Genomic DNA, 19214 nt, shown 5'->3' with positions numbered 1-19214 from the left:
GTATGTATTGAGCAATAAAATATTTTCTTGATGAAAATTGATGTAGTGTGACATAAGGGTGGTTATCCACCATATGATTTATGAGGTAGTTTACTACCATAGGAGGTGATTTATCACCGCCACGTACGTTGGTTCATGAGACTGATCAGTCGGCACAGATAAACGTCACACTTACGGATAGGACCATAGACTGTTTCAAAAATATCATGCTCAACTATGTTATATATGATGAAGAAAGATGATGTTTATGCTCAACATTTATGATTCAGCATTTATGTTATGAAAATGTTTCCATGCATGTTCATGTATCATGTATATGTATTAGTATAATTACGTAATGCATTATTTTAAACCTTGATATTTAAGTTTAGACATATTGATCCCATAGGCTCACTATGCTTATATGGTGCAGGTGAAACATATGACTTTTATGTAGCTCCTACCGGTGGTGAGGACGTATGAGCTCACGGAACAGTGGCCCCGTGACCGTTGCATGACTTAGGATTATTTCAGATATATTTTATTATGTTATTGTTTTTTAAGCAAATTATACTTTTACTTTAGTATTTCCGCACTTGGTGTTTTTGAAGCATGCAAAACTTATTTTTATTTCATGCTGATATTATTTATCTTTTATTTTGAATTACATATATGTATGGGCGTATATGTATTGTTATTATTTTTAAAAAAAAAATTTCCACATTTAAATTTAAAGAGTCTTAGACGTTTCAATTTCTATCAAAGCACGGTCCTTGGAAGGTGTCCATCTGCCATGTGAAGCTCAGAAATCTCACTATCAGTCTGTAAGTTTTAAATTGTTTTTCTTATGATCTGTAAGGAACATATGTAATGATTTAAGATTTCATGTTAGCAAAGTTTTAAAATACTAGTTATGAATTGAGATTTACGTGAAGAATATGTGGTGATGCAGTATGACCCAAGACATGTTATACGACAGGTTGACCTCAAGAAATTTTGAATTTGGGAATTTGGTTTTATTTTGTTGAAACTAAGTTTGATATTTAGGTTGTCACTTGAATTTTTTTTGTAGTAACTTATTGATTTTAAGTTAGAATGATTTCATTGGTAAATTATTGGGTTGGTGATGGTAAGAGGTAGCGGGCCTATCAATTTTTTTTATGAAGGTGTAGCGATAAATAGAATAATAAAGGTAAATTTCAATAAGAGGCATTAAGTTTTTGTGATAGCAATAGAATTATTGCTTGAGGCAAGAGTAGGATTCCTAGCAAGAATGATTAATCGAGGGTTGTATCATTTTTTTTCTTTGGTGAATTTAAAATGTTACTTTATAGAGTTTAGTATATATTTTTGGAAATTAAGTTCGCATGTGTCAAATTATGCTAGTGGGTTCACAGATATCATATTGTCATTCATTTAACTATTAAGGTTTTTCCCTTGACGAAGAAGTCATGATTTTCTTGGAGATGACACTGGTACCATAAGGTTATAGTTTGATGGTTTGTGGTTTTAAGTTTGTACTCTTAATTATATGAGGTATAAATTGATGATAAGTATGCTTTGTATTAGATTCTTGAATCTTTGAGAATAAAAAATAATCGTGGAGTTAGTTTGATAAAGAATTGGGTAATCTTTGATAAGAATTAAGGGTTCGCATGGTTGGTGTTACCAAGTAAGCTGTATTAGGTTTGACGTTCAAGTCACTACGTTTAAATAAATAGATTTGGGAACTTGTCAGCCTGACTTATAGATATTGTGATGACTGAATGATGAAGGTGTAAATTTTTATAGGCTTGTGTAATTGGTCAGGTGTGGCATAACACTTGTTATAAAATTTTGGTTTCGATGTCAAGTGTAATATAAGCTTTAGATATGACCTAAGAGTTAACGATATATATATATATATTTTATGGAGTGAGTTCTTTTGTTAAGAGTTGAGTCATTTGAGAATTTGGGTTGTTGGTTCTACGCTTGTATGGATAGTTGAAGCACTTGGAATAATCACGAGTCAGCGTAATGACTTGATATTATAACTGTTATCTCGATACTTTCGTTTTACGTTGGGGTTAATTGTATATAAGTATTTGTATGGATGTTCTTTCAATATCCTTGAGTTGTATAAACTTGAATTATTGGGTCATGTTATAGGAGTGTCTCCACCAAGATTTTTGGGATGCATGAGCAAAAAGGTACTGGTTGTGTTTTGACTGTACATGGAACCAACATGTATTACTTGTGAGCGGATTATTCAGTTTATTAGGTAATTGACTTAGTATTTTGATTTTGAGGAGTTCAGATTCCATGGAATATAAATAGAGGCAACTAGGAAATGATATGGAATTAACTATTGAATGTTATATTATTATGCTATTTAGAGATGATGACATGTAAATACTATTCGGGGCATTTCACTCCTCCAATTGGAGAATCTAAGTGCCTTAAGCCTAAACTAACCACAGAATTAGAATTCATATATTTTAAGCATATTCCTGACGTTAGGAGAATTTATGTTGTGCATGACGTTTGACACTAAATTCACTTTTTGGGTTTCATAGATTTATAGCACTCGAGATTTAAGATTTTCAAGCGTTCGATAGTTGAAAGTGTAGTGGTAATTGGATAAGTTGAAGAAAATTGCAATGAATGACAGATGTTCGACTCAAAGATGTTTAACTTGTTATAGAAGGCTAGAGTGTGGATAAGCTTTACAAGTTGAATTTATTGGGGTTGATATTGTAATCATATGCTTTAATAAGTAAATTTGGGAACAAAAGTTCGGCTCACGAATGTTGGAGGATTGATAAGTAGAGTGTATAAGCATATAAAATCAGTCAAGTTTTGGCATAGTGTGATTGTTGTGTTTAGGAAAAATGATTAGTAAAGTTAATATTTTGTTTATCAGAGTGCGCAGCAGAAGTATGACTTTTGGGATACTGAAACTTGGGAACTAGATGGGTGATCGTGGATAGACTCACCAAGTCGGCTCATTTCTTGTCGGTGAGGACTACTTACTCGTTGACACAGTATGCAGAGCTTTATATCAAGGAGATTGTTAGACTGCATGGCATACCAGTGTCGATAGTATCAGACAGGGATCCGAGATTTACATCTGCTTTCTGGAAGAGTTTGCACACAACATTAGGGACTAGATTATTATTCAGTACAGCGTTCCATCCCCAGACAGATGGTCAGTCTGAGAGAGTAATCCAGGTTCTCGAGGACCTACTGAGAGCTTGTGTCATCGACTTTCAGGGCTCTTGGGAGACTAGATTGCCGTTGGTGGAGTTTACCTATAACAATAGCTTTCAGGCATCTATAGGTATGGCTCCTTATGCAGCTCTCTACGGAAGGAGATGCAGATCTCCCGTGCATTAGGATGAGGTTGGCGAGAGGATTCTACTTGGTCCTGAGATTGTACAGCAGACTGCAGATGTTGTGATTCAGATTCGGGATCGGATGAGGACTGCTCAGAGTCTTCAGAAGAGTTATGCTGATACTCGACGACGAGATCTTGAGTTTGCAGTGGGTGATCATGTGTTTCTGAAAGTATCACCTATGAAAGGGGTGATGAGATTTGGACGCAGAGGCAAGCTGAATCCGAGATATATTGGGCCATTTGAGATCTTGGAGAGAGTTGGCACTTTGGCATACCAATTAGCACTACCGCCAGGGCTTGCAGCAGTGCACAACGTCTTCCATGTATCCATGCTACGGAGATACGTTTCGAATCCAGCGCATGTACTGGATTACGAGCATTTGCGGTTAGCACCGGATCTAATATTTGAAGAGAGGCCTGTTCAGATCCTAGCCAGAGAGGAGCGGAGATTGAGGACGCGGGTCATACCGATGGTCAAAGTCCAATGGCAGAATCATTCCGAGGAGGAAGCCACTTGAGAGACCGAGGCAGACATGAGGACTCGATACCCAGAGTTATTCGGGTAAGTACCTTAATTTCGAGGACAAAATTCAATTTAAGGGGGGGAGAATTGTAACACCCGAAAATTTTAAAACGTAAATCTAAATGCATAATTAGGAGAAATTAATTTTTAATTAAGGGTTAAATGTATTTATGTGATATTATGTGATTTATATGCATGATTTAATTTATTTTAGCATTTAACCCATAATTATGAAAATTCTAGATTTTAAGGAATTTATTATTTTGATCGCGTAGACGGGACCGCGGACGGACGAGATACCAAAATTCTTAGCCAAAAATATTTTATGAGTTTTATGAGCCTTAAAATATTTTTTTAAGGTATTTTGTCAAGAAAATTTTAGTATTTAATTATATATTTATTTAAGGGTTGATTTTTAGCCAAAATTAGTCCCTTTATTGACTTTTATTAATTTTTAAAATTTGCCTAAAATATTATTTCGGGATTTTGATTTTTATTATCAGAATAATATGTTATGTTGAGATTTAAATATTATATTTTAGGCATGATTTTATCTTAAATTAGTTATTATCTTAATTAAATGCTAATTAACCAAAAATCTATCCTATCTACCCTAAACTCACGTCTCCCTCTCCCTTAGCCGCCTCCAACCTTTCTCCATCACCATCTTCACGCCCCATAGCAGATATCAGCCTCCATAGCCGATCTTTCAAATATTTATCGAGTTTTTGGTCCGTTCGTCGTCCCGAAGCCTCGTAAACGCATCAATCTTCATTCAAAGATTTAAAGGCATGTATAAAACTTTTATTTGGCCACCATATAAGCTATTACTCTTGCATGATGTGTTTTATTTCAGATTTTTCATGGAAATTTTGAGTTTATGCATGTATGCCTTGTATTGATGCATGTTCTTGCTTGATTGGTCATGACTCGCGTTTTTGCCAAGCATGGTATGGTCCAGAGGCTGGGGCTCGGTCAAGGGGTGTCCTAGGTTGGTCTGAACCGAAACAATATATTCTGGTTGCATAGAAGGTCGAAGTTTGAGCAGTTTTGGGAAAATGGTTCGTGTCCACTGTATAGGACGGGTTTGAGGGTGATTTCAATTGGGTTAGAACCCCAAGACATAGAGGAAGTTATCTAAGGTAGTTCTCTAGCCAGTGATGGTCGGAGTTGGGTGGCCGAACGGCCGGAAGTCTGGCGTCGCGCGCAGCGCGCGAGCAGAAATTAGGCAGATTTTGTTTTGGTTTGTTCTCCTTCGTTAGGACTCCGTTTGGGCTGGTTTTTAGCTTTCTGGAAACGTCTTGAAGTATTCTAGGTGTAGGTGGTGGTGCTCCGGCCATTTGGTGGCCAGAGTAGGGCGGCCGATGCCTCTGAGCAGAAGCTGGTCACAGCCGAGAGTAAGGAACAAGAGGGAAACGGGTTTAGGGTTTTGGGCAGGTCCGGGTCGGGTCTTGGGGCCTGGATCGGGTCTGGTAATTTGTGGGTTGGTTCAGGTCGGTCCGGGTCCGGATTAGTTGGGCCGGGCTCGAGTATTTTTAATTTTTAAGTGTTTAAGGTTTAATTGGTTTTTGGGCCAATTAATTAGAAATAAAATTATTTGGGCTTCCAAATAATTTTATTTTGGGCTTTTAATAATTTATTTAAGTTAGCCCAATGATTTTTCTGGGCTTGGGAGCCCATGAGAATTTTTGGGTCAGTCAGAGGATTTTTGGGCCAGTCTAGTGTCTTATTGGGTTTATTTAAGTTAATGGGCTTAAATATTTTTATTTAGGTCCGGTTAAGTTTAATTAAGTTATTTGGGCTAAAATATGATTTTGGGCTTAGCTTAAGTTAAAGGGCTTAAATGTTTTTATTTAGGCTCATTATTGATTAATGACATTTAATTAAAAATTTATTTATATTGGGATTTTATGTAAGTTTAATAGACTCAGAAGGAGTGAACAACAGTCTGGACCAACCCATGAAAAATCCCTAAGTCCAAAATATATATTTAATTATTTTAGTGCATGAAAATATTTTTAAGTATAAGTATGTATATTATGAAAATCAATTAAATATATATTCCGGACAAATTTTTAGTGCATGCATTCATGAAAATTTTATATGATTATGATTATGTATGTATTGAGCAATAAAATATTTTCTTGATGGAAATTGATGTAGTGTGACATAAGGGTGGTTATCCACCATATGATTTATGAGGTAGTTTACTACCATAGGAGGTGATTTATCACCGCCACGTACGTTGGTTCATGAGACTGATCAGTCGGCATAGATAAGCGTCACACTTACGGATAGGACCATAGACTGTTTCAAAAATAACATGCTCAACTATGTTATGTATGATGAAGAAAGATGATGTTTATGCTCAACATTTATGATTCAGCATTTATGTTATGAAAATGTTTTCATGCATGTTCATGTATCATGTATATATATTAGTATAATTATGTGATGCATTATTTTAAACCTTGATATTCAAGTTTAGACATGTTGAGCCCCTAGGCTCACTATGCTTATATGGTGCTGGTGAGACAGATGACTTTTATGTAGCTCCTACAGGTGGTGAGGACGTATGAGCTCACGAAACAGTGGCCCCGTGACCGTTGCATTACTTAGGATTATTTCAGATATATTTTATTATGTTATTGATTTTTAAGCAAATTATACTTTTACTTTAGTATTTCCGCACATGGTGTTTTTGGAGCATGCAAAACTTATTTTTATCTCATGCTGATATTATTTATCTTTTATTTTGAATTACATATATGTATGGGCGTATATGTATTGTTATTATTTTAAAAAAAAAATTCCGCAATTAAATTTAAAGAGTCTTAGACGTTTCAATTGGTATCAAAGCATGGTCTTTGGAGGGTGTCCATCTGCCACGTGAAGCTCAGAAATCTCACTATCGGTATGTAAGTTTTAAATTTTTTTTCTTATGATCTATAAGGAACATATGTAATGATTTAAGATTTCATGTTAGCAAAGTTTTAAAATACTTAGTTATGCATTGCGATTTACGTAAAGAATATGTGGTGATGCAGTATGCCCCAAGACATGTTATACGACAGGTTGACCTCAAGGAATTTTGAATTTGGAAATTTGGTTTTATTTTGTTTAAACTAAGTTTGATATTTAGATTGTCACTTGAATTTTTTTTGTAGTAACTTATTGATTTTAAGTTAGAATGATTTCATTGGTAAATTATTGGGTTGGTGATGGTAAGAGGTAGCGGGCCTAACAAGAAATTTTTTTTATGAAGGTGTAGCGATAAATAAAACAATAAAGGTAAATTCCAATAAGAGGCATTAAGTTTTTGTGATAGCAATAGAATTATTGCTTGAGGCAAGAGTAGGATTCCTCGCAAGAATGATTAATCGAGGGTTGTATCATTTTCTTCTTTGGTGAATTTAAAATGTTACTTTATAGAGTCTAGTATATATTTTTGGGAATTAAGTTCGCATGTGTCAAATTATGCTAGTGAGTTCACAGATATCATATTGTCATTCATTTAACTATTAAGGTTTTTCCCTTGACGAAGAAGTCATGATTTTCTTGGAGATGACACTGGTACCATAAGGTTATAGTTTGATGGTTTGTGGTTTTAAGTTTGTACTCTTAATTATATGAGGTATAAATTGATGATAAGTATGCTTTGTATTAGATTCTTGAATCTTTGAGAATAAAAAATAATCGTGGAGTTAGTTTGATAAAGAATTGGGTAATCTTTGATAAGAATTAAGGGTTCGCATGGTTGGTGTTACCAAGTAAGCTGTATTAGGTTTGACGTTCAAGTCACTACGTTTAAATAAATAGATTTGGGAACTTGTCAGCCTGACTTATAGATATTGTGATGACTGAATGATGAAGGTGTAAATTTTTATAGGCTTGTGTAATTGGTCAGGTGTGGCATAACACTTGTTATAAAATTTTGGTTTCGATGTCAAGTGTAATATAAGCTTTAGATATGACCTAAGAGTTAACGATATATATATATATATTTTATGGAGTGAGTTCTTTTGTTAAGAGTTGAGTCATTTGAGAATTTGGGTTGTTGGTTCTACGCTTGTATGGATAGTTGAAGCACTTGGAATAATCACGAGTCAGTGTAATGACTTGATATTATAACTGTTATCTCGATACTTTCGTTTTACGTTGGGGTTAATTGTATATAAGTATTTGTATGGATGTTCTTTCAATATCCTTGAGTTGTATAAACTTGAATTATTGGGTCATGTTATAGGAGTGTCTCCACCAAGATTTTTGGGATGCATGAGCAAAAAGGTACTGGTTGTGTTTTGACTGTACATGGAACCAACATGTATTACTTGTGAGCGGATTATTCAGTTTATTAGGTAATTGACTTAGTATTTTGATTTTGAGGAGTTCAGATTCCATGGAATATAAATAGAGGCAACTAGGAAATGATATGGAATTAACTATTGAATGTTATATTATTATGCTATTTAGAGATGATGACATGTAAATACTATTCGGGGCATTTCACTCCTCCAATTGGAGAATCTAAGTGCCTTAAGCCTAAACTAACCACAGAATTAGAATTCATATATTTTAAGCATATTCCTGACGTTAGGAGAATTTATGTTGTGCATGACGTTTGACACTAAATTCACTTTTTGGGTTTCATAGATTTATAGCACTCGAGATTTAAGATTTTCAAGCGTTCGATAGTTGAAAGTGTAGTGGTAATTGGATAAGTTGAAGAAAATTGCAATGAATGACAGATGTTCGACTCAAAGATGTTTAACTTGTTATAGAAGGCTAGAGTGTGGATAAGCTTTACAAGTTGAATTTATTGGGGTTGATATTGTAATCATATGCTTTAATAAGTAAATTTGGGAACAAAAGTTCGGCTCACGAATGTTGGAGGATTGATAAGTAGAGTGTATATAAGCATATAAAATCAGTCAAGTTTTGGCATAGTGTGATTGTTGTGTTTAGGAAAAATGATTAGTAAAGTTAATATTTTGTTTATCAGAGTGCGCAGCAGAAGTATGACTTTTGGGATACTGAAACTTGGGAACTAGATGGGTGATCGTGGATAGACTCACCAAGTCGGCTCATTTCTTGTCGGTGAGGACTACTTACTCGTTGACACAGTATGCAGAGCTTTATATCAAGGAGATTGTTAGACTGCATGGCATACCAGTGTCGATAGTATCAGACAGGGATCCGAGATTTACATCTGCTTTCTGGAAGAGTTTGCACACAACATTAGGGACTAGATTATTATTCAGTACAGCGTTCCATCCCCAGACAGATGGTCAGTCTGAGAGAGTAATCCAGGTTCTCGAGGACCTACTGAGAGCTTGTGTCATCGACTTTCAGGGCTCTTGGGAGACTAGATTGCCGTTGGTGGAGTTTACCTATAACAATAGCTTTCAGGCATCTATAGGTATGGCTCCTTATGCAGCTCTCTACGGAAGGAGATGCAGATCTCCCGTGCATTAGGATGAGGTTGGCGAGAGGATTCTACTTGGTCCTGAGATTGTACAGCAGACTGCAGATGTTGTGATTCAGATTCGGGATCGGATGAGGACTGCTCAGAGTCTTCAGAAGAGTTATGCTGATACTCGACGACGAGATCTTGAGTTTGCAGTGGGTGATCATGTGTTTCTGAAAGTATCACCTATGAAAGGGGTGATGAGATTTGGACGCAGAGGCAAGCTGAATCCGAGATATATTGGGCCATTTGAGATCTTGGAGAGAGTTGGCACTTTGGCATACCAATTAGCACTACCGCTAGGGCTTGCAGCAGTGCACAACGTCTTCCATGTATACATGCTACGGAGATACGTTTCGAATCCGGCGCATCCGGCGCATGTACTGGATTACGAGCCTTTGCGGTTAGCACCGGATCTAGTATTTGAGGAGAGGCCTGTTCAGATCCTAGCCAGATAGGAGCGGAGATTGAGGACGCGGGTCATACCGATGGTCAAAGTCCAATGGCAGAATCATTCCGAGGAGGAAGCCACTTGGGAGACCGAGGCAGACATAAGGACTCGCTACCCAGAGTTATTCGGGTAAGTACCTTAATTTCGAGGACGAAATTCAATTTAAGGGGGGGAGAATTGTAACACCCGGAAATTTTAAAATGTAAATCTACATGCATAATTAGGAGAAATTAATTTTTAATTAAGGGTTAAATGTATTTATGTGATATTATGTGATTTATATGCATGATTTAATTTATTTTAGAATTTAACCCATAATTATGGAAATTCTAGATTTTAAGGAATTTATTATTTTGATCGCGTAGACGGGACCGCGGACGGACGAGATACCAAAATTCTTAGCCAAAAATATTTTATGAGTTTTATGAGCCTTAAAATATTATTTTAAGGTATTTTGTCAAGAGCCTTACCCGGATCACCTACTAACAGAGCTTAGGCATGAAATTAACTTAATAAAACAGATATCAGAATAAACTGCGAAAACCATAAACATTATACAATCCCAAGTAAAGGAATCTGTAATTTATCCAATTAATATACAACCAAATCGAATAGCTGTATCAACCTCAAAACAACAGAAATAAAACCTAGACGAAGCTCCAGCTGGTCAACCACTGACTAGCCCATTTTGGATCCACCCGCCTCGTCCAATCGCAAACCTGCCCCATGGAATAGGGTGTTCAGAAACACAGAGTACGAGACGTGAGCATAAAACGCTCAGTACAAGAGTATGAGTATACATGCATGCAAAGTGAACTCCCTATAAACTCGAGGTCAAGGATCAGATAACAGAGATAGACCGGGCCCTGGTATGTAGCACGCTGTGTCGTCGCTTCAGGAGGTGTCTCCCATAACATAATACAAGTGGATATGCCCCAAATCGATGGAAGTCCAACCACTAACAGGATAGGAAAAAACCCTACTAACAGACATCTCGAAGGAGATAGCTCAGTATGCAAATGCAGCATAAATCAATGACATATAAACCATGCAGTCACATAATACATGCATACTCAGTCAAGATATCTCGAACAGTATTTCCGTACCTCAAAACAGTGCAAGCTCTACCAACTCTAGGTCCACGCCTATAGTCTGCTCTACACTGCCAAATGATACTACTATCATTAAAGTGCTCTAAAAGCCTTACCTAACCTATTGCATACTCCTAAATATTTATAGGAAGCAAAAGCTATACCTTCGTCCTTCGTTAGCCCTTTGATGTCGATGCCTCCAGAACTTGGGCACAACTCTGCTACGACTATCGAACGCCTCGACGACTCCCGGGTCAAGTCTAGGAAGGCTAGAACAAACTCGAATACGACTAGAGTAGAGAGGAAATCCGGAATTGGCAATTGAAAATGAATTCTCGGCCTTCTATTTATAGACAACGATCGGAGCTTCTGATCCTCGATCGGAACGTCCGAACCTCGATCGGAACGTCCGATCCTGCCATCGGAGCTTCCGAAGATCCTGATCTGCCACGTGTCAAAATATCACTTGTTGACCACGGATAGGGGTGATCGGAGCTTCCGATCCTGATCGGAGCTTCCGATCTTGCCACACGTCATGCCTGACGTAATACCATCGGAGCTTTCGATCCTGTTCGAAACTTCCGAACTCACCTTCGGAGCTTTCGAACTCTATCCAAGTAATTATGATTAATTCATTAATTACTGATTTTGGTTACGGGCTACTACACATGAGGACTCGCTACCCAGAGTTATTCGGGTAAGTACCTTAATTTCGAGGACGAAATTCAATTTAAGGGGGGGAGAATTGTAACACCCGGAAATTTTAAAACGTAAATCTACATGCATAATTAGGAGAAATTAATTTTTAATTAAGGGTTAAATGTATTTATGTGATATTATGTGATTTATATGCATGATTTAATTTATTTTAGCATTTAACCCATAATTATGAAAATTCTAGATTTTAAGGAATTTATTATTTTGATCGCGTAGACGGGACCGCGGACGGACGAGATACCAAAATTCTTAGCTAAAAATATTTTATGAGTTTTATGAGCCTTAAAATATTATTTTAAGGTATTTTGTCAAGAAAATTTTAGTATTTAGTTATATATTTATTTAAGGGTTGATTTTTAGCCAAAATTAGTCCCTTTATTGACTTTTATTAATTTTTAAAATTTGCCTAAAATATTATTTCGGGATTTTGATTTTTATTATCAGAATAATATGTTATGTTGAGATTTAAATATTATATTTTAGGCATGATTTTATCTTAAATTAGTTATTATCTTAATTAAATGCTAATTAACCAAAAATCTATCCTATCTACCCTAAACTCACGTCTCCCTCTCCCTTAGCCGCCTCCAACCTTTCTCCATCACCATCTTCATGCCCCATAGCAGATATCAGCCTCCATAGCCGATCTTTCAAATATTTATCGAGTTTTTGGTCCGTTCGTCGTCCCGAAACCTCGTAAACGCATCAATCTTCATTCAAAGATTTAAAGGCATGTCTAAAACTTTTATTTGGCCACCATATAAGCTATTACTCTTGCATGACGTGTTTTATTTCAGATTTTTCATGGAAATTTCGAGTTTATGCATTTATGCCTTGTATTGATGCATGTTCTTCCTTGATTGGTCATGACTCACGTTTTTGCCAAGCATGGTATGGTCCAGAGGCTGGGGCTCGGTCAAGGGGTGTCCTAGGGTGCCTTATGGTCAAGTGGTTCGAGTGGTTTGAGCCAAGGTTGGTCTGAACCGAAACAATATCTTCTGATTGCATAGAAGGTCGCAGTTTGAGCGGTTTTGGGAAAATGGTTCGTGTGCACTGTATAGGACGGATTTGAGGGTGATTCCAGTTGGGTTAGAACCCCAAGACATAGAGAAAGTTATCTCAGGTAGTTCTCTAGCCAGTGATGAAACATCTAATACTAATAAATGCGGAATTTTTTTTTTATTAAAATACTAATTAAAATAAATGTACATACATGCCCATACATATATGCACAAAAATAAACAGATTTAAAAATAGCTCAAATAAAATGCAACATTTAATAAATTAAATGTCTGAGTCATGCATTAAATAAAAATGTTGTTCTAAACAATTAAATAAAAGTTTGCATACACTAAAAATATTTCAATAAAAATATTTACTAGTACCAACCACTGAAAATGAATAAAAAGAACGACATGTTTAATATTTCATAAAAACATAATCATAAAGACTCAGACGACGGCCGCGGGGGATCACTGCATGTCTACTCATATGTCCTCGCCTCCGGTGGGTACTATGTCCTCTACGTACTCACCTGCACCATACCAGTGTAGTGAGCCTAGAGGCCCAACATGCTAACATAACAAGGGTTTAAAATAATTTAAATCACTTTAATACTAATACATAACATATACATGAATGAGCATGCTTAAAATATCATGAACATAACATAAACTTAAATTAAACTTGAATATCATAATAATACATAAACATTGTTGAGCAAAGTATTTTCTAACATCGCATGGTTGTATCCATAGTGTAACCTTAAATCATACATTAAATACTGATCAGCGTGGAAATCAACGTACGTGGCGGTGACGAATCACCTCTTAAATTGGCAGTAAACTGTCTTTCAATAGTTCACATATGGGGACGAATCCCCTTTAAATTGTCACACTACTTCAACTTCCAACATAAAATATTTTCTTTTGCTCAACCTTAAACATTAAATCATGCATAAAAATTATTTCATGAATGCATGTACTTAAATAAAATGTGTGTTCTTCATATATATTTAATTTAATTTCATACTATCATATAAATATAAAAATAACTTCCATGCATAAAAATAATTAAATATATATTCAGGACACATGCAATTTCTCATGGGTTGTACTGAACTGCTGGCCCTAAACTCTCAAGCCCATTTACTTAAATCTGGCCCATTAACACTGAGACTGGCCCATTAACATACTTAAGCCCAACATTACATTTTTAAGCCCAATTAATTAATTAAAGCCCATTAGCACATACTTGGCCCAATAACAACTTAATCTGGCCCAATGGGCCTAAAAGCCCAAAGACTGGCCCAATAATTTCCGTGGGCTCCAAAGCCCATAAAAATTATTGAAATAACTTAAAATAATTATTCAAGCCCATTAAAAAACTTAAATGTAGCCCATTAATTTAATTAATCTAATTAGCCCATTTAAAACACTTTAACTTAATAATTAACTTAAAAATAAAATACCCGAGCCCGACTAACTTATCCCGGACCCGAACCCACTAGACTTGACCCATGACTTACTGAAACCGACCCGGACCCATGACCCGACCCGGAAAGCACCTAGAACCCTAAAACCCGAAACCTTATTTCCCCTTGTGCTGCGGCCGTGAGCAGCCCTGAGCGGCTTTAGAAAAACTAACCGTGCCTCCTGCTCCGGCCACCTTTGGCCGTGAAACTACCGCCCATACTTAGCCAACATCAAGACGGTTCTAACCCCACAAATTTTACCTCAAACGGATCTCTGTAGAGGGAGAACGAACCAAAACAATCTACCCATAGTTTCTGCTCACGCGCAGAACGCGACCAAAGGCTTCAGGCCGTTCGGCCGCTCATCTACGGCAACCACCGGCCGGAAAAATTACCTATAAAACCTTACCCAAGGTCTTGGGGTTCTAACCCAATTGGAATCACCCTCAAACTCGTCTTCAACAGTGCACACGAACCATTCTCCTAAAACCGCTCAAACTGCAACCTGTTGCGCATCAGAAATAGATGGCTTCGGTTCCAGCCTGTTACACCCATAAAACCTGACCAATCTCGACCCTAGGGACCCTAACACACCCACCTAGACATGCACCAGCAGTTGGTCGTACCATGTTGGAAGAAAACGTGAGTCATGATCAAACAAATGCATAAACATGTCATGAACATCAAAACCGATCCTTAAATCTGAAAATTTGAAGAAAAATCGATGCTACACAATACACACTCTATAATATCTGATAGGTACGAAAATTTGGAAGAAAAACATGCCTTTCACCAATGTTTGAAGAGAAAAAAGGCGAAGGTGACGATTCCGGGACGACGGGACGACGAACAACCTAACTTGAAGCTTGAACAAACGAGGCTATGGAGTTTTCTGTGGGAAGCCGATGAAAAGATTGAAGATTGGGGTGGGAGAAGAAGAGTTGTCGGCTGATGGGGTTTTGTGAATAGATTAGGGAGTGATTTAGGTTTAAAATATTGGTAGATAATTGAATAATAATAGATATTACTCAATATAAAGATATTATACCTTAACAAAATATTTTAAACTCTTAAATAAAAATAACAATCTGATAAAATATCTCAAATCTCGAAATATTAATATAGGATAATTTTAAAATTTAATAAAAGTCAATAAAGGAACTAATTTTGACTAAAAATCAACCCTTAATTAAATATATAAATAAATACTAAAATTTTCTTGACAAAATATCTTAAAATATTATTTTAAGGCTCATAGAACTCATAAAATATTTTTGGCTAAATATTTTGGTATCTCGTCCGTCCACGGTCCCGTCTCCGCGATCAAAACAATTAAATTTCCATAAATCATGAAAATCACTAATTATGGGTTAAATGCTTAAAATAACTTAAAACATGCATAAATAATTTCACATAATTATTTAACCCATAATCTAAATTCTAAATAAATAAAATCCCTAATTATGCATGCGAATTTACGTATTAAAAATTCCGGGTGTTACAAGTGATGGTCGGAGTTGGGCGGCCGAATGGCCGGAAGTCCGGCGTCGCGCGCAGCGCGCGAGAAGAAATTAGGCAGATTTTGTTTTGGTTCGTTCTCCTTCGTTAGGACTCCGTTTGGGCTGGTTTTTAGCTTTCTGGAAACGTCTTGAAGTCTTCTAGGTGTAGGTGGTGGTGCTTTGGCCATTTGGTGGCCGGAGTAGGGCGGCCGATGCCTCTAAACAGAAGCTGGTCGCAGCCGAGAGTAAGGAACAAGAGGGAAACGGGTTTAGGGTTTTGGGCAGGTTCGGGTCGGGTCTTGGGGCCTGGATCGGGTCTGGTAATTTGTGGGTCGGTTCAGGTCGGTCCGGGTCCGGATTAGGTGGGCCGGGCTCGAGTATTTTTAATTTTTAAGTGTTTAAGGTTTAATTGGTTTTTGGGCCAATTAATTAGAAATAAAATTATTTGGACTTTCAAATAATTTTATTTTAGGCTTTAAATAATTTATTTAAGTTAGCCCAATGATTTTTATGGGCTTGGGAGCCCATGGGAATTTTTGGGTCAGTCAGAGGATTTTTGGGCCAGTCTAGTGTATTATTGGGTTTATTTAAGTTAATGGGCTTAAATATTTTTATTTAGGTCCGGTTAAGTTTAATTAAGTTATTTGGGCTAAAATATGATTTTGGGCTTAGATTAAGTTAAAGGGCTTAAATGTTTTTATTTAGGCTCATTTATGATTAATGACATTTAATTAAGAATTTATTTATATTGGGCTTTTATGTAAGTTTAATAGACTCAGAAGGAGTGAACAGCAGTCTGGACCAACCCATGAAAAATCCCTAAGTCCGAAATATATATTTAATTATTTTAGTGCATGAAAATATTTTTAAGTATAAGTATGTATATTATGAAAATCAATTAAATATATATTCCGGACAAATTTTCAGTGCATGCATTCATGAAAATTTTATATGATTATGATTATGTATGTATTGAGCAATAAAATATTTTCTTGATGGAAATTGATGTAGTGTGACATAAGGGTGGTTATCCACCATATGATTTATGAGATAGTTTACTACCATAGGAGGTGATTTATCACCGCCACGTACGCTGGTTCATGAGACTGATCAGTCGGCACAGATAAGCGTCACACTTACGGATAGGACCATAGACTGTTTCAAAAATATCATGCTCAACTATGTTATGTATGATGAAGAAAGATGATGTTTATGCTCAACATTTATGATTCAACATTTATGTTATGAAAATGTTTCCATGCATGTTCATGTATCATGTATATGTATTAGTATAATTATGTGATTATACTATGTGATGCATTATTTTAAACCTTGATATTCAAGTTTAGACAGGTTGAGCCCCTAGGCTCACTATGCTTATATGGTGCAGGTGAGACAGATGACTTTTATGTAGCTCCTATCGGTGATGAGGACGTATGAGCTCACGGAACAGTGGCCCCGTGACCGTTGCATGACTTAGGATTATTTCAGATATGTTTTATTATGTTATTGATTTTTAAGCAAATTATACTTTTACTTTAGTATTTCCGCACTTGGTGTTTTTGGAGCATGCAAAACTTATTTTTATTTCATGCTGATATTTTTTGTTTTTTATTTTGAATTACATATATGTATGGACGTATATGTATTGTTATTATTTTAAAAAAAAAATTTGCATTTAAATTTAAAGAGTTTTAGACGTTTCAAATATAATAATAAAACCACGTAGATTTATATTATATCTCGCATTTTAACTTCCATTCACATTATTATATATTATTTAAAATTTTTGGGCTCGGTCGTTAGTACGGTTACGTGATGTGAAGAAAGTGCATCAATGAAAAATATGATTAGGGGTCGTGAAAAATACCGAAATACCAAAATACCGAAAAATCGTAATGAAAAATTACCGAAATCACAAAAAAATCGGTTTACCGAAAATTTTGGTACGGCATATTTTCGGTATCGGTATGGTAGAAAAAAATTTCGGTATTTCGGTATATACCGGTGTACTGAAAAATAAAATTTTTTTAATATATATATGAAAAATTTCGATATACCGACAATTTTTTCGGTATACCGAATTTTTTTTGAATTCAGTATCGGTACACGGTATAGATTTTCGCAATACCCAAAGTTTGGTATACCGAAAATTTGGTATATTCGGTATACGCTACGGTATCGGTATGGAAAAATTTCATACCGATTTTTTCGGTACGGTATACGGTATCCGATTTTCGGTACGGTATACCGTATCGACCCACCCCTAAATATGATCAAGTAGATGAGACGAAATCTAATTGAGCATAGTTAAGTATGTTTGCAACCTTTAATAATCAGTTATGTAGATTTTTTTAATTTAATAAATTTATAATTAAGAAAAAAAATCAATAATCACTTACCCTGAGTTATTATCATCACCAATCCCATGGTCATTATTAGTCATATATATTGTAATGCAAAATTCTTTATTTCATGAAATTAAGAAATATAAAATGGATACAAAATGAATTTTAGAAATTAAATAAATATTTGTGGACGTGATCTCTAGATCATTTGATTTTTCTCTTCAATGATAATTTCTTGAGTATTTGATCTTTTTGAAAGATGATTTGATATCTTGATATCGACTTAAACTTCAAAATTGGGGAAGATTAACGCGATGAACTCCTTGAATTGCGTCTTGAAATTTGTTGATTTTGAATTAATTTATGAAGAATATAATACGATCTTTTTGAATTTGATTTATTTGATCAAGAACACTATCTTCTTAAAGATTGATTTATTTGATCAATTTTATGAAGAACACGATTTTTTTGAATTTGATGAAGAACACGGACTTCTTGAATTGAATGAATTTAAATATATTTGAAAAAAAACGCAATTAATCCCTTTAATCACGCCTTGATTTTCTCGAATTTGATGAATTTGAAGAAGAGCGCCTTGAATTTCGTTGATTTCCTTGAATTTCTTTAATTTGACTTGAGAGAAATGTCTTGAATTTTTTTATTCATATGTTTCTTTGTCTTCTGTGTTGTGTTTTTTTCTAGGTCATTTGCCCTCTATTATAGCCGAATATGCAGATTCCTACTATTTTCATTGGATTAGGTGTATCAATTTGATTGGCTTCTCGAGATTTATTTGGTGATTATATACCATTAATAAAAAAATTTGATTTCAAATACTAAAAATATTAGTATTTTTTTCCAATTTATGTAAGATGCAAGTTTGATTTAAAATCTTGATTTGCACACAAAATACATTAAAATTTCAATTACTTAACTATTTATTTTTGTAAGAATTTAATTTCCTAATAAATAGACAAATAGTCAAAAAAATTTATTGATATTTAATATTATTTTGTACTTGACATATTTTCTGGGTCAACAAATTTAATTTTCTACATGCATTTTTTTAAAAAAAATCAATTGTCTACATTCATATATATATATATATATATATATATATATATGTTTAATGTAGTTTTAAAATTTGAGACCTTATACGTATTACTAAATGATGGTGTGTATTAACATTTTTTTAACTACAAAAGAAGTTAAATAATTTAAGTATTAAATAATGCTAAACACATAAGTCATTATGATAAGGTATTTGAGAAGGAATATGCCCATGGTTTT

Source organism: Henckelia pumila, unplaced genomic scaffold, assembly GCF_033568475.1.
Source record: "Henckelia pumila isolate YLH828 unplaced genomic scaffold, ASM3356847v2 CTG_601:::fragment_2:::debris, whole genome shotgun sequence".
NCBI lineage: Eukaryota > Viridiplantae > Streptophyta > Magnoliopsida > Lamiales > Gesneriaceae > Henckelia > Henckelia pumila.
Note: the sequence above shows the minus strand (reverse complement) of the source record.